Source organism: Orbicella faveolata, unplaced genomic scaffold, assembly GCF_042242905.1.
Source record: "Orbicella faveolata isolate gen_17 unplaced genomic scaffold, um_ofav_v1 contig_48, whole genome shotgun sequence".
Lineage (NCBI taxonomy): Eukaryota > Metazoa > Cnidaria > Anthozoa > Scleractinia > Merulinidae > Orbicella > Orbicella faveolata.
Window position 1 is genome coordinate 2,881,416 of NW_028301578.1, and position 15,392 is coordinate 2,896,807.

Consider the following 15,392-nt stretch of genomic DNA (forward strand, 5'->3'; position numbering starts at 1 on the left):
GTGCTATACTTATGGTCCTAGGGTGCTTTTATTCACGCCATCTCGTTCATAGCTTGGGTTTTGCAAGTTATCATTAAAATTTTGGGTAACCAATCCAATCACGTAATGGGTACGCGATCACGCGGGTGTCCAATTACAGGTATCCAATTTGAACTTTTCGTAATTGGATACCCACGTGATGCGCACATCAGTTACGCGCGCTTTAATGGTTTCCTTCAGTTTTCCAAACTTATGAAAAGCGTTACAGATGTTTCCGCTCAAAAGAAGTTCTCAAAAGACATTTTTAATTCCGAAATTTGTTATAGATACGATTAATTAGTAATTGGACCTCGTGTCGTACAATTCAGGGAATAATCGTGCTCGTAACTTCAAATCGCGCTCGTCTGATTTTGAAAGTACTCGCGCGATTACTTCCTAAATTGTATTCCACTCGGTCCAATTTCTATTACTACTACTAATAATAATGATAGTGATAATAATAATAATAATGATGATAATGATAATGATAATGATAATGATAATGATAATGATAATGATAATGATAATGATAATAGCGGAGCTCCGGCGGCCCGAAGGGCCGCCAAGCGGAGCCCCATAATCATATGGGAAACAAAAGGAAATCCATGAATGAATTTTCTCATGGTTTTCATGGCTAGCGGTATTGCTCGTGGGCGCGTACGCACGACGACGACGACGACGACGGCGACGGCGGAGTTGCCCAACATGGCGGCCATACTCCAGCTAATAGGTCGACAGAGACATGCACCCTCGGTCTCTAGCAGAAGAATGCCATTTTTCTTGGCGGGATTTTTAAAGAAAAGAAAACGCATTTCTATTTGTTATGTCGACAAATGATAGCGGAGGTTGATCTAATGTTTTTAAGATAGGGTTGCACTGAAGGAATTAAAAAGAAAGCAAGAATTAACAGGCAAAGAAGTAGCGAAGAAGATCGCGAAAAAGAGCGGGCCAGCGCTGGGGAAGGAGGCGAAACAGTACTGAACAATGGCGTGAATTATAGCGAGTCAAGGGCTAGAGAAAGGAAGTGAAATAATACCGAACAATGCCGTTAACCAAAGCTAACGAGGGCCATAGATAGGATGCGAAAGTACTCAGAAGACTGCAGTGCCAAGTTTTTTTAAAATTCGCGCGTTGTGACGCTGTGCAGCCGTGCAAGAAAAGTCACATGATTTGGTCAGGTGATGAACAAGAGAAATCAAACATGTCCGAGTGTTACAAAACAGTAAACACAGCGGGAAAAAGACATGCCATTAGGGACAGCGCGTCTCCCAACCCCAAAATGCTTTGGAAACGAAAGAATATCGAGGTCGAAATGTATTATGGACCAAAATATAACAAGACAGCGGGAACCTGGTCTCTAACATTAGTAGGCCTGGTTAATTTTATCATTTTTAGCGGGTAAGGTAAATCCTGAATAAAATTTTTCACTTGAATTGCTCCAAGCATTGTTCAATATTTATGTATAGAATGATCCTTGTAAAGTTGAGCCGTCGACAGGGCAAACCCAGTGCTTACAATACTGAGATGAGGTGGTTTTCGAAAGCTTTTCGCCAGCCCAAAACTCGGCGAGAAATCGATCGACAAATTCAAAGCCATGATCTGGGACAATCCTACTGACGATATGCTACCAAGTTATGGTAAGTTTTTTTAAAAGAAAAATTAAGAAATGACTTCATGTGGAGTGATGTCGTGATGTGTAGGCTTATTTTTCCAGGTATATCCTGAACTAGTACTGGAACCGGCTAAAATATGCAATAAAGTTTATGTAATTTTGAAGATAAACAAAACGAAAATGCGTGCACGGGCCCGAGAAAGTAAAATGATGTAAAATAGAAAATGGGATATGCTTATTTTGTAGCTGAGAAAATGCAATTAGGGTTTTAGACATGGTGTCGAAGGGTGGAAAGGGGGTTGGGGGGGGGGGGGTTTGGGGGATGCCATCTCCAATACGGTATCACAGTTTTGTTGAATTAGAAACCAGTGACGCTTAGAACTTTATAATCTTATATACATCTTTGTCCGCTAGCAGCCTACTCCAACTCCACTTTTTTAGGTCTATTACCCCACTCCCTTAGAAAATATTTAATAAAGCCTGATGAAAAGTATATCATGTTGTTACTAATTAACAGGATTGACTGCAGATGAGCTTGCCTGTCTTGCTGCATCGGGAATGCAAGGCTGGGTCTATACTGATCACGTCACATGGGTTTTAAAACAGCTTAATGACATGCAAAACGATACCATGCTACTATGCCCAATGTCGTTGTTAATATCTACAATGAGATGATGAGGAAAGCTAAGTTACTTAACCCTGGACCATTAAAAAGGCTGGTTTTCACTCTGAATGTGGGACAAAGGAATGGCAAAACTTTCATTGGCAACCCTCAAAATGGTGGTAATCATTGGGTACTGGTAGATGTTGAGCTGCGACCTTTCATGAAGATCATATACTGTAAGATGCTGGCTTGGCAACCTCCCCCAGACATCATTGATGTCGTCAATGATTTTGCACGGTACATTCCACAAGTTGGAACGCACAAAAAGAGTCATTTGGTGCTTGCCCACTCTCCCAGTGCGACTAATTGGCAGGGTCATGAATGTGACTGGCGATGCCGTAACTATTCCCTACAAAGTTGCACTGATACATGTGGTGTTATTACTCTGGTGAACACAGCTGTGGTAGCCTTGCACAGCCCTCTTTTCTGATGGTTAACGGGTCCAGTGATCAAAGAATCGATCTTCTTGCAACACCTGACCCAATACTGGTTATATTTTGTGTCGCCCATGAGCAGAGACGAAGCCATATTCTTGTCAGTGTGAAACAAATTTTTAGTTTGTTTATTGTGAAAGTGCCACAACTTCCACTGATGACCACTCCATCTTTCCCTCACCCCCATTAGTGGTCATTATATGGTTTTACACATTGTGCTGGCATTATTTTGAGCATAATAGTGAGGCAAAAGAATCTAGCATTACGCGGGAATAACAGTGACAAAAACTGGCCGATGTCTTTTGAGCATAATATATAGTGAGATTTTTTGATCATCAAGCATTTGCATAATGACAACAAATTTGAGCATTATGTGTAAAACCCTATTTCATGACCCATTTCCAGTACTATTCTGATATTTACAACACATGTTTGCAAACACAAAATCCTTTAACAACAGAAAGACAACAATGTTGGAAAGGAATACTCCTTCTAACATGAACCAAATGCACTGCCCCATGAAAAATGCAGGACATGTGGTTAGTGTAGTACAAAGATAGAAGAGTGCTTTTAGAAACCTTTTGACCTAAGTTTTCATCTCTAAAATGGCCCTTGTGATATGATCAGTAGCAGGCTGTACATGTTTTCATGACGATTTGAACAGCTAGAGATAACTGTGCAACCTGACACTAGCCTTCTAGCAGGCTACTGCCATATTGGCTTATGATATTGGCTTATGTTATCCACAGGTCTTTAGCTTCCTCATTGTGAAGAACATCATCATAATTTACTTTTATCAAAATGAAAAAGATCACCAGGGATAATGAAAACCTGGATCTACAGGTCCCTTGGCAAAATTGTTTGTTTGATGCTGTGCTAAATAGAGAAGATGATGTCATTATTTAGAGCATTTAGTGCAGGAAACATTTTCACACTAGAAAATATATGAAATCATTACAGGTCAGACTAGTGAAATTTTAAAAGCTGATTCTAACTGTTTCTGGACGACCCATATGGAACATGCCAGGTCTCTTTCAACTGAAATCATTTTGTTATTAGCAAAAAAAGGACAGAGCAGTCATTCAAGACTATTCCAGCAGCTTGTATTAATAATAATATTAGACCATGTTTTTGATGTTCTGTAAAATAGAACAGGGATAAGCATGTGAAATCATTATTGGCATGAGGTGAAACTAGTCTTGCGTTTCACACATTTAATTTCAGTGAGCTATCACAATACTGGGCATCGTGCTTTGCATAAATATTTGATCAATCAGCTCATTTCCGTAGGATTTTTATCAACTTGATCCCCACCACAGATATATGTATGTACATGTACATGTAAGTACTGAACGGCACAGTGCGAACTATATTGATTTTGCAACAAGTTTACTATTAATTTAATATTTTTTTGCCATACATGGCTCGAGTAACATTCTAAGGAAAATTGGACTCTGAGTACATGTCTGACATCTACTGTCATTTCAATATTGTCATATAGTTATTTCATATTGTTCTAGAGTTTTTACTGCTTTTAAGCAACAAATCTGAAACAAACATTACATGCAGAAACAAAAAAAAAAACAGATAAATATTATTATATATTATATTATATATTTTCAGGCTTTCAATGTTGGTATGTGTGTGGAATTATAATGGGATTACGGTATGAAATTCTGTATTACTGCATTAAATACACGACAAGCCGTTATGATTATTGTTAATCAAATTAAAGAAACTACATATAATTTCTACATACACAACACAAGCTAAGGTTCGTTTACTAATAACAAATAGGTCAATGAATTGCAAGATAATAAATACCGTGGTGCACAACCGATCTGATGAGCAAAAATTTCTCTGACTGAGACGTTCGAGGGATAATTTGTGTTTCCTTTCAGAAATATTTCGAGAAAACGTGGGCTGGTGGTCGCTAACTGCGTCTTAAAGCTGAAATCAACCAGGCTTTTCAAGTGTTAGAGACCAGGCTCCCACTATCTGATTATATTTTGGCCCACAATACATTTCGATCTCGATATTCTTTCGTTCCCGATGCATTTTGGGGTTGGGAGACGCGCTGTCCCTAATGGCATGTGGGAAAAAGTGGTTGATTCGTTGATCTGTCAAAAAGATTAGTTCAGTTCAGTCTTCACAACTTTTGCTGCAAGTTTCTGCCTGGAAGATTTACACTGGCCGAACTGATGTTGCTAACTTGCGGTAAGTGACTTTTGTTGTTGCGTTTGCTATGAAAATTAACAAGTTGCCTCAGCGATATAAGCTTATTTTCAATTGGAATCCTTTGAAAGTCTTCCTTATTTGAAGCCATGTTGTGAGACAATTTATAAATTGCATCGTTTTAATTTCTCTCATCTCTAAACAATAGCAAGTGAATCGCTTTGTGGAGGTTGTTGTAAGTTGTAAACAAATTAAGCTTTCTGTCGATTTTCGTCGTCAACCTAAGCTTATAACCTCACGTCTAAAAATAAGCTTAACCAAAACCGTATTTGTAAACACGGCCGGGCGAGTTTTGAAGTTTTCTCTGTGTTAGTTGGCACAGCCGCCTCGTAGACAGCTAGAATTTCTTCTTCTGTTGTTGAAAACCAAGAAAGGTGTACAAACAGGATTTGCTATATTTACTTTCAACGTTCCTATGGGAAGATTTGCATATTGTGATTACAAAGTATGCAGATTTCCTCGTTTTGTTAGTTCAGTTTATTCGGTTTGGCGAAATGCTTGGGTGAATTCCCAGGTTAATTTGGCTGAAGACTGGCAAAGCTACCGCCGATAAAATGACTGCAAAGCTAAATTAAGCCTTCGGCAAAAATGCACACTGTAATCAAATTTAAGCGTGAATAATTATTAAACTTTTAACACTGCAAGGTTAAACGATTTTCTTTATCCTCTCTTTCATTCGGTTACCTTTCAATGAGAAGGATTTGCTTTTGATACTCAGATGAAGTGATATGCATAATTATTGTGTTTATAATGTAGATTTCCTCGTTTTATTTTGTTGTCTGTCCAATTAGTTCGGTTTGGTGAAATGCTTGTATAGTCCAAATGTCGAGTAGACGATTGTGCATGTAAATCCTGTGTGCAAATAAAGCTCTACTTTCATTTTGATTTACTATTTCATTTTATTAGTGCCACTGCTTTTGGTTGGGGGTACATGGGTTATTCCCCAAATATGCAGTATTTACACTTATATGGAAATGTCCCTCAAAAGTGAGATAGTACTAATGGAAAAAAAAAATGCAAAGAGCTTTACTCGGTAAATTGAACAGTGTAAATGACATTTACATACTTAGAAAAAATTTAGGGAGTAGAAGTTCTTGCCCTGACTATTTCTCGGTAATAGAAATAAGTTTTACATACATACATACATACACAATTTAGTTGGTGAGAGCGCTCTCCTCTCTCCACACACACACTCTGTCTCTCTGCTCTTTTCTTCACACTAATTTTGTTATTAACTACATGGTAACTCATTAACCGAATGTCACTCACTGTTTTCTTTGTTGTGCATGCATACTTTTTTTGCTCATCAAAGGAAGTTTCAGTTTCTTCCTGGCTGTTTCCTTTGTCCTGTCCAGTACCAATTCCTTTGTAATATAATTTTGTGAATTCTCTATTCTCCTTAAATTTTATCTTGTCAGGGTGATAGAATGCACTCTCAGAGTGTTCAATCAGTCGCTACAATTTTCAGGAAAAAAGCAATAGTTTTCTTAATTTCCTTTTACTTTGTGTTAGGACCTTTTAGCATGCTCGTAATTGACCCATGGGCATAATTTTGAATAAAGTAAAGAATTAGATCTGTTTTAGTGTTAAGTATTTTTAAATTATTATGAATTACATGTGGGCATTTCTTTTTAGTTTTTATTTTTTATTTTAGTCACATGTGATGTTTTATGATTTTACCGACGTATACCATGTAAATGTAAATAATACACTAGAATTAGCCAATCAGAGTGTGCATTATATCAGCTTTAAACACAAACCATATGTAATAAATGTATGTAAATGATATTTTTATGACAGAGAACTGGACAGGGCAAGAACTTCTCTTTCTTTTGTAAATTTATATATTATTATTCATTCCTCTCATTGCTGTCAAAATGTCTTAGGAACCTTCATTTTTGATAGTCCATTATTTTCCACCATACCTAGCACAGAAGCTCACAAAATCCTAACTTATAACCAACATGTGTGTATCTCTGGCCTTTGCTGTGTACTACGTGTATATTCTGTTATCCTGTCTTACCTGCTAGAAACAATTTTGACAGAGCTGTTTCAACAGTTTCACTTAAATTAATTCCCAGTAACAGCGCTACATGTGGCAGTGTTATTGGGTATGAACTTTATGGAGGGTTTAAATTTTTATTTTTTTATGATTACAGGAGACAACAAAATATACATGTGTATACATAACCTGATGTTGGTGTTGGTTACAAACCGTAGTTCATAATAGTCATCCTATTACAGGTAAGGGGGAAAAGTTCAGAAAGTTTAGAACATCTCTTCCCCCAGCACACCTTCTGTCTACAGGTGCAATTATTGAGAGGTTATATATAATTATATACGAAGAGTAATGTAAAGTTATAAACTTAACATTAAAATCTGACATTTGAACGCCTCCTTTGCTAAAATTAGTCACGATTTAATTGTTATCACTCCCTGTGAATTCATAAAGATTTCAGAGGCAAATTATCACCTAATGTGGAAGTCCTGTCTTCAAGTTAGGGAAAATGACATAAAAAAAGTTACAGTGAAAGTAAAGAGAATTGTGAATGTTGATGTGGTGTACTTTGTACATGATGTAAAGGTATTTGGTGAGTGCCAAAGGCATAACATTTCATGCATTGCTTTTTCAGGACAAATTATATAACAGTGATGTTTTAAGGTGTGATCACAAAAATAGTGAGTACAATGTCCAGGCAGTACCAGTTTATGGAAGGCATATGCAGACAGTAAGAGGAACTGTAAGCATTACCGGGTAAGTTTGTTTTATGCTTTTGACTTCTTGTACTTGGATTTTTTGTCATTTCATCACAAGAATAGGTGATGAAAGATGCAATAGTTGTTGCAGTTTATTTTTGAAGGCAAACTTATAAGTCTGCCTATGCTGGATAACAGCCATGCGTAAACTGAATGTAAAGCAAACACTCTGTTAAAGGTGGGGCAACCCTAAAACCCAGAAACTGGAAGCCGGAATCCAGAATGAAAAACTGGAATCCAGTAACCGGAAACCAGAATCCACAAATCAAAGAAAACAAGTTCTTCAAATACTCGAAAATTGTTTTGCTTAGGTTTTTGCCTGTAAAAAATAAGCGGCCAAGTAAAAAGGACCTCAAACTGACACAAAAATTCCCCATCTGTCGAAATTCGTGCAACCGTTATTTCTAGTGAGGGCTATAATTATGAGAATCTTAGTAAAGTGCGTCATAATTTAATTCCAAGCACCCTGAGAGCATCTAAAATAAGCTTGCTGGCAATTAACTGCACGGCCATGGGCCGAGCACGGTTCGTGTTCTACCAGTGTTTTTTTTTTTTTTTTTTTTTTGTGGTCGGTGACCAGACCCAAACTTCCTCTCAGCCAAATTTGAATCACGCAACCTGTGATGTTTATTTGCCATAAGCTGTTGAAACGTTGAAACAAGGACAATGTTACGGATATTGTTTTCTTTATTTGTGTATAATACATATTTTCTTCTGGTTTTATCGAAGCGTTGGATTCAAAGGGAAATAATAAATACGCTAAAAACGCTAAAAAAGGGTATTACGTCAGCCCTGGAATGCGCTGACATTGCAGCTTTCATTTTCGCTACATGGCAAATGCACTGTAAGATCATGTTTACTTTGCAAGTTTATTTTGCCAGAAGCGATGGTCATTAATTTATGTGCAATTTTGTGAGTATTTCTTGTGGGTTTCGGCAAATGAAGCGAATTCTTTGGCTGTTTCATCGCAGCGAGTTAAGAGATTTGAAGAAAAATTGAGTATTTGCCGAGGTAAACAAGAGCTTGCCAGAACTTGCAATGTTTAAGTCAGTGCTAGGAGAAAAAACACAACCGTTCCAAAATTAGCTGTGGATAACATAAACCCCCCTGATTGTGTGACTTGCGTGACCACTTCAAAGCGCAAGCAAATTAAATTTTGACGTTTCAGGAAGAAAGCTGTTTATTAAAAGCATTATTAATAGCGTGACACTCGTTTCCTTTTGTATCATTCATGGGCATGTCCCGAGCAAACTTCCAGATTAAGACCATTACATCATCATAGATTTTGCAAAGGCTAAGACTGATGGTGCAATAAGATATGACACAGTTTGTGTTGATCAAGTGATGTGTTTACAGTAATCAATGAATCATCAAGGACTGCTCTGGAATGTGCACTGCGTTGTGACTGTAGTATTAACAAAACAGTTAAATTTTAAAAGCGCGGTTATAAGATTTAAAAGATCTTCTTGCCATTTTGTTTAATAAGTGATCTGCAATTTACCGGAGGTATAAATTTACCCTTTATGTCTAGTAGATACTGAACAAGATAGAAAATGTCATAGAGAACAGGATGTCTGTCAGTGGCAGCCCCCTGTACATTGACGGTCACGCCCCCCACTTTCGAAGTTCAAAGGCTAACCTGGCTCATCTTAATATAATATTTGATTTGTCCAACAGATACTAAACTAGTTCGGGATCAACACTATTTCCACACTGATACTGTGACAAATCAGCATTTCATATTCTTGGTGGCCATCATATTAAAACAATTTATAGAAATGTTGCACACTTACCTCTGTCTGCTTCTCACTTGCTAACAGATCGGACCACATGTTGTTAAAAGATGCTTAAAGACTGCCAGAAACTCACCAAAATAGCTTGTTGTTATTGTGCTACTCACCAGTCTTCTCATAGCAATTTGATCTAGACAAGAACTGCACTCTCACCAGAGCCAGATTGAACAAAAGATGGGTAACTAAGCCTTTGAGCAGGCTCTTGTGTTTGGGCCGGGGGCATGAGTGGTAAAGCTGCATGAAGGCACTCGCTGACATGCCAATGCAGAAAAACACTAGACACTTATTTAGCCTGCTCAGGCACTAGAGACAGATAGTAGAGCCTGCTCGCAGGCTATGAGTAACTCTATCCACCTGAAAAATCACTAACCCTGACTGGAAAGTGATTACCCAATGGATAGCTTTATCCAGCTTTTGAACAATTGGGCCAGATGTATAGCTAAGGGTTGTTCAGAACTAGTCAAAATTTTTTTAGCAATTACAGTTTGTAGCTGAAGTAAAGCCAAGAAAGTAAATAACAGCAAAATAGTTTTTCCCCATATTTATTTATTAGACATTGCTGAAGTGAATTATTTCTATCATCATTCATAATATCTGGATTCAGGATTCTAGTTTCCAGTTCCGGATTCCGGTTTCTGGAATCAGTTTTTTAGGGTTGTCCTTAATGATGTATGTGCATGTTAATCTTGAATAATCTGAAATTTCAGAGAGGTTAAGAATATCATATCATATCTGTGATGGTTCTGTATCTGTTGATGTGCAACGATCTTCACCAATATTTCAACGTAATGATGTACAGTGTATATTAATTAACCAAATTATGCTGTTTTTAGTTGACCAATGCTACTATTGTAATGTGATGTTGAAGCCCACAAATTGACAAACATGCCCAGTGTCAACTTGTCAAATATATGAAGTGGCCAGACAGTCTAGATTACAAAATTTTCTGAAAGTTGGAATTACCAGGTAAGATATCTCTTAAACATTATTTTGTAATTAATGATTTCTCAGACATTGTTTTCTTCAAGAAAAGATTCATACCCCACATGGAGGTTTTTTCTCTATTAGAGCTCTATCTTCCTGATACTTTAATTTGGAATTTTTGAAGACTGGCCATGAATGGGTGTTGGGTGTGAATGTCTTCTGGTACTGCACATTCAGATTTACATGTAGTAAACAAGAACATCAGTATTTATCCTGACAAACTCTGATTTTCTTTTGGAAGCTGAACTCATATGCAGTTGTACAGTTATATGTACAACCAAACAGCCTGGATGGCCCTTTGATTGGGACTGGGCACATTGTTGTAACTTGCAATGTTCCAGTTTCTTGTTTAAAGCAAACTGCATTTGATCTCAAAAGCAAGTCGCCAAGTTCATTTCAGTTAGTAAGTTTTCTTTGCATCTCAGGGCAGAGCCTGCCACTGTGAAAGTTGGGGTACCAGCCCGGGGGAGGTACTTTGGGAATTTCTGGGTGGGGATGTGCCGCTTGGACCCTGGAACCCTTAGCCTATACTAGAGCTAGTTCAGCTGAATTTTGCTACCCTATACTAGAGTAAACTCCCCAAATCGCGCCATCTATCGACACTGTTGAGGCTGATTTGCCTAAATTTAAACTTGCTGATTTGATTTTTTTATATTTTTGAGTGGCAATTCCTGATTTCCTTAGTCTAACTAAAATCTTCAACCAACTAGTCAATTTTGTGAAAATGATATCCTACTCTAGACCCAAACGCTCTGATTTATATACCCTATCCTAGAGTAAACTGCTTGAAAACCATACCCTTCACAGCGGCACATACCTATATAGCCCATATATGGCAGTGCCCCCCTGGGGGTACCAGCCCCTAGCATTTGATTCACTAACACTCAGTAAACAACTAACAATGAAGTACACTGTATATCAAAGAAAGGAATGTCATCTGTTTGTGTGTAAAGATTATAATAAATTATAATCGATATGTTTTTATCTGAATAACAGTGGTGTTCAAGTAGCAGCTACAGTATGATTACATGTCCATTCCTGTCATTCAATATATGAACAGTTTACACATGGGCAGCCTGTATTAAGACATCAAAGATTTTCAAAGCAACCATGGCCTGGTGAGATATTTCTGAAGAAATATAAATTTAAAGTCCTTATGATTGCTTATAGGCATTGATTTTTATTGTAAACAATATCTTACTGAGTGTATTTTTCTTGTGTACTAATTGTGGTAGAACACAGAGATCACTATAAGTATGACAGAGATATTAAAGTGTGAAAAGTTCTATAAACAAATGCATGCAGGAACAAATTAATTTATGATGGATGCAGCTTCTGAGAGATCCCCAATGTTAATGGAACATACACCGTACATACATGCAAAAGAGTTCAATAATTTATTACTTAAGATTGCAATGATTTGTTTGGTTTCTCTGTATTTACAGACAACTTGATGGGATTATAATTTCTGCACCAAGGTCATTGAATAAACTGGCTTAGAAGTTGAGTTCTGCAACCCATCCTGTGTGTTGTAATATCATGGCTGCAACATTGTGACAGATACACTGTATTACATTATTAAGAAACACATATATTAACTAATTATTTAAGGTGCCTGTTAAATTAATCAGTTTTTCTTAGAGATAATTTACTCATGGTTTATTTAAATAATTGCTTTTTTTGGCTTTAAAGTGATATTTATCATGTTTGTAAATCAATTTTGTGATAATCTGCATTGGACATGGCATAAATTAATATTTTGCCAACACGAAATGGAGACAGACAGCCTTGCCATTCGCAACATCCAATAAGGCTAATTTGTTCTCTACTGTTGTACAAATAGTGTTCTCTTGTTTATAAATTATTTCAATCTGTTGTTTAAATGATTGCCTCGTAATCCCTATGTCCAGTTTGGTGCATGTAGGATATTGATGTATTGTTTATCCATTTTGCTGTAAATTATCTTAATTGATGTGTCAATCAAAACATATCTTGGATATGCTGGGCTCTTCTGACAAATGTACCCATGCCTGATAACCTTTGAGTGCATTTGGTTGTGTAGTGCAGACAAAATACATGTACATAATATAACTTACTCTTAGCTTGCTTATAATTCTTGGTATAATTTAATCATAGCAAAATTAATTAATGGAACCCAATAACAGCTCCTGTAGTCCACAATCTCAGTCAAGAAGAATAACAAATCACATGGAAATTGAATAATAAAATTATTATTAGAAGCCTATGCAAGTACTCATGATCACCAAAAAAAAATATCACAATTACCATTCATGCGAGAGTGATTTTGCTTATTGCAAACCCTTTCAGCAGGAGGAGACTCCAGACAAAAGTGAAGATGGCTAAATGTATCTTTGGGGACAAGTTAGAAAACAAAACTTTCCAACTTTTCACATATGTATACTATTTTGGTATTTTTGCGAGATTTCATTTGGTAGAGATCTAGGGTCTGAGTATTGTAACCGCTGCATTTCAATCAGTCCCCACAGCAAAAAAATGTTTAAACTTCTTTTGTGTGGGAGTCCCCATGTTAACTAAGAAAGAATATAATGATTAATAACAATGTCTTGTGTTTCTGAATAAGGTAGGAAAGAACAGGAAATGCCACCAAAAAGTACAGAAGACAGTTCTGTTATGTGATCAAGATTTTTAGTGGCTTCCCAGAAATCCTTGAAATCATGGCTCTATATTTCACAATCACACCATCTTACACCTCGATCTGCTGATGTGATCCTATTTCCAGCTGAAACTATTAAATAGTTCGCAATTTACCTCACATACATGTTTGATTATTTTCATTAGTAACAGCATTCCGAAAAAATACTGAGGAGTTCCGCTTTTAGGCTCGGCTAAATCTATATATTAATAATAAACTGAGTTTTTGACAAGGGAAACTTTCCAGAAGCCTATGAGGTGCAGATTGCCTCATTGATTGAACTGTATTTCATCTCTTCTGGAGTTCAGATTGCAGCTGTTTTCAGCAGTTGACTAAATCAACGATATTCAAATAGTTGCAATAGTGCCACCTGAAAGTTACCTTAGTGCCATATTGTTACAAAAGTGCCACATTGGTAAGAATGTGCCACTCAAGGTCACCTTAGTGCCACTTTAACGTTACTAAAGTGCTATGTGGCACGCTACATAAGTGCCACTAGTTAGTAAAGTGCCAAGTGGCGTTACCAATGTGCCACAAAATGTCACAAAAGTGCCACATCTAAGTTGTAAAAGTGCCAATACATCTGGCTCGCTCTCTCTCTGTCTCTGTCTGTCTGTCTGTCTCTCTCTCCCTTCCCCCAAGTTTAACCTGGCCAGGGTAACTTTTCCTTTATTTCTTTCCAAAATCCAACCAACAGTTTACAAGAGGATCACGAAGCTGTTGGTAACTTGGAATTTACATCATTTGAACAGTCTCCGTTGGTTGAACCGTTACACCAGAGTTACATTAAATAAGGCCACTTTTCCATTAAATGGTTTTTGCAGGGTTTAGGCACACCTCTTAAATTTAGATCTTTTTTCTAAGAGTCTCCATTTTACATTAACGTGGTCTTTACAGTTTTTCGAAAAGCCCCCATTATCTCATTTAAGTTGTTTTCACAGCCTTTACAAGGTCCCCCTTTTTAATTTACATGTTTTAAACAGGCTATTTACAGCCCCCTACCGCACCCGTGCAACTTCTAGGTTTTCCATTTACATGGCTTTTACATGTTTCTTACAGGCTCCCTTTCTTTCATTTACATTGTTTTTACATATTTTTTACAGGCCCCCTTTTTTCATTTACATGGTTTCTATATGTTTCTTACTGGCCCCCTTTTTTCATTTCATGGTTTTTACATGTTTCTTACAGGCCCCCTTTTTTCATTTACATGGTTTTAACATGTTTCTTATAGGCCTCATTTTTTCATTTACATTGTTTTTACATGTTTCTTACAGCCCCCCTTTTTTTCATTTACATGGTTTTTACGTGTTTCTTACAGGCCCCCTTTTTTCATTTACATGGTTTTTGCATGTTTCTTACAGCCCCTCTTTTTTCATTTACATGGTTTTTACATGTTTCTTACAGGCCCCCTTTTTTCATTTACATGGTTTTTACAGGGTAACAAACATAACATTTCCAGACTTTTTACAGCATTCGCTTGAATTATTTACACGTTTCTCACATGGTTTAGCAAAGCAATTTACATGTTTTTTACAAAGCCAGATACTGTAAAAGTGCGTAATATATTTTACAAGTTTTTACATGTTCTTCAAATGATCATTGTCGACAAAGACAATGTAAATCACTATTTACAGAACATTTACATGCTGTACTAAAAGCTGTAAATTTCCTGTAATTTTATTTTACAAAACCCTAACATGTAAATTCTAATTTACAAAGAATGTAAATCAAGATTTACATACTGTAAATTAAAATGGACATGTCCATGTAAATTTTAAACTTTTCCAGTGACATCGATAACAAACTCGGCCTCACTGCAGTGAGGAAGGCTTTGAATGCCAGAGAAAACAAATTTCCATCCACGACTTGTATTTTAGAAGCTGTAAAAATTTGTTTGAAAAGTAACCATTCTGTTTTTAAGGAAAATTTCTTTCTTCAAATCCATGGCACAGCTATGGGTCCAAAGAATGCTTGCAGTCATGCCGACCTAGCCATGGGCGAAATTGATCTCAAAGCTAAGTTTTCTGGTCCGATAAAGCCGTCCTTATGGTGGCGGTATCGAGACGATGTTTTTGATCTTTGGCAGCAAGGCCTTCCTGCCCTACATCAATTTACGGATTACATTAACTCTCTGTATCCTACCATTAAATTTGAGTTAGTTTTTTCTGAGCGTGAGCTTCACGTACTGGATCTTGCTTTATATCTTATCGATGGGTTTATT

General features: G+C 36.9%; 1 protein-coding gene and 2 long non-coding RNA genes across 4 annotated transcripts in view; 2 read left to right on the top strand and 1 right to left on the bottom strand.

Moving 5' to 3' along the window:
* LOC149095962 (uncharacterized) overlaps positions 1-15,392 on the bottom strand; it is a 302,109-nt gene that overhangs the window by 82,526 nt on the left and 204,191 nt on the right. The window lies entirely within an intron of this gene.
* On the top strand, positions 245-4,568 carry LOC149095971 (uncharacterized). Its single transcript, XR_016204494.1, has 2 exons — positions 245-1,655; positions 2,148-4,568. It is a non-coding gene; the product is annotated as an uncharacterized LOC149095971 (long non-coding RNA).
* Positions 4,715-13,291, top strand: LOC149095972 (uncharacterized). Of its 2 annotated transcripts, XR_016204492.1 has the most exons (6): positions 4,715-4,945; positions 7,123-7,207; positions 7,597-7,718; positions 10,347-10,479; positions 11,494-11,615; positions 11,943-13,291. It is a non-coding gene; the product is annotated as an uncharacterized LOC149095972 (long non-coding RNA). The 2 variants fall into 2 exon arrangements; XR_016204493.1 differs by lacking the exon at positions 7,123-7,207 and having other exon boundaries at positions 4,716-4,945.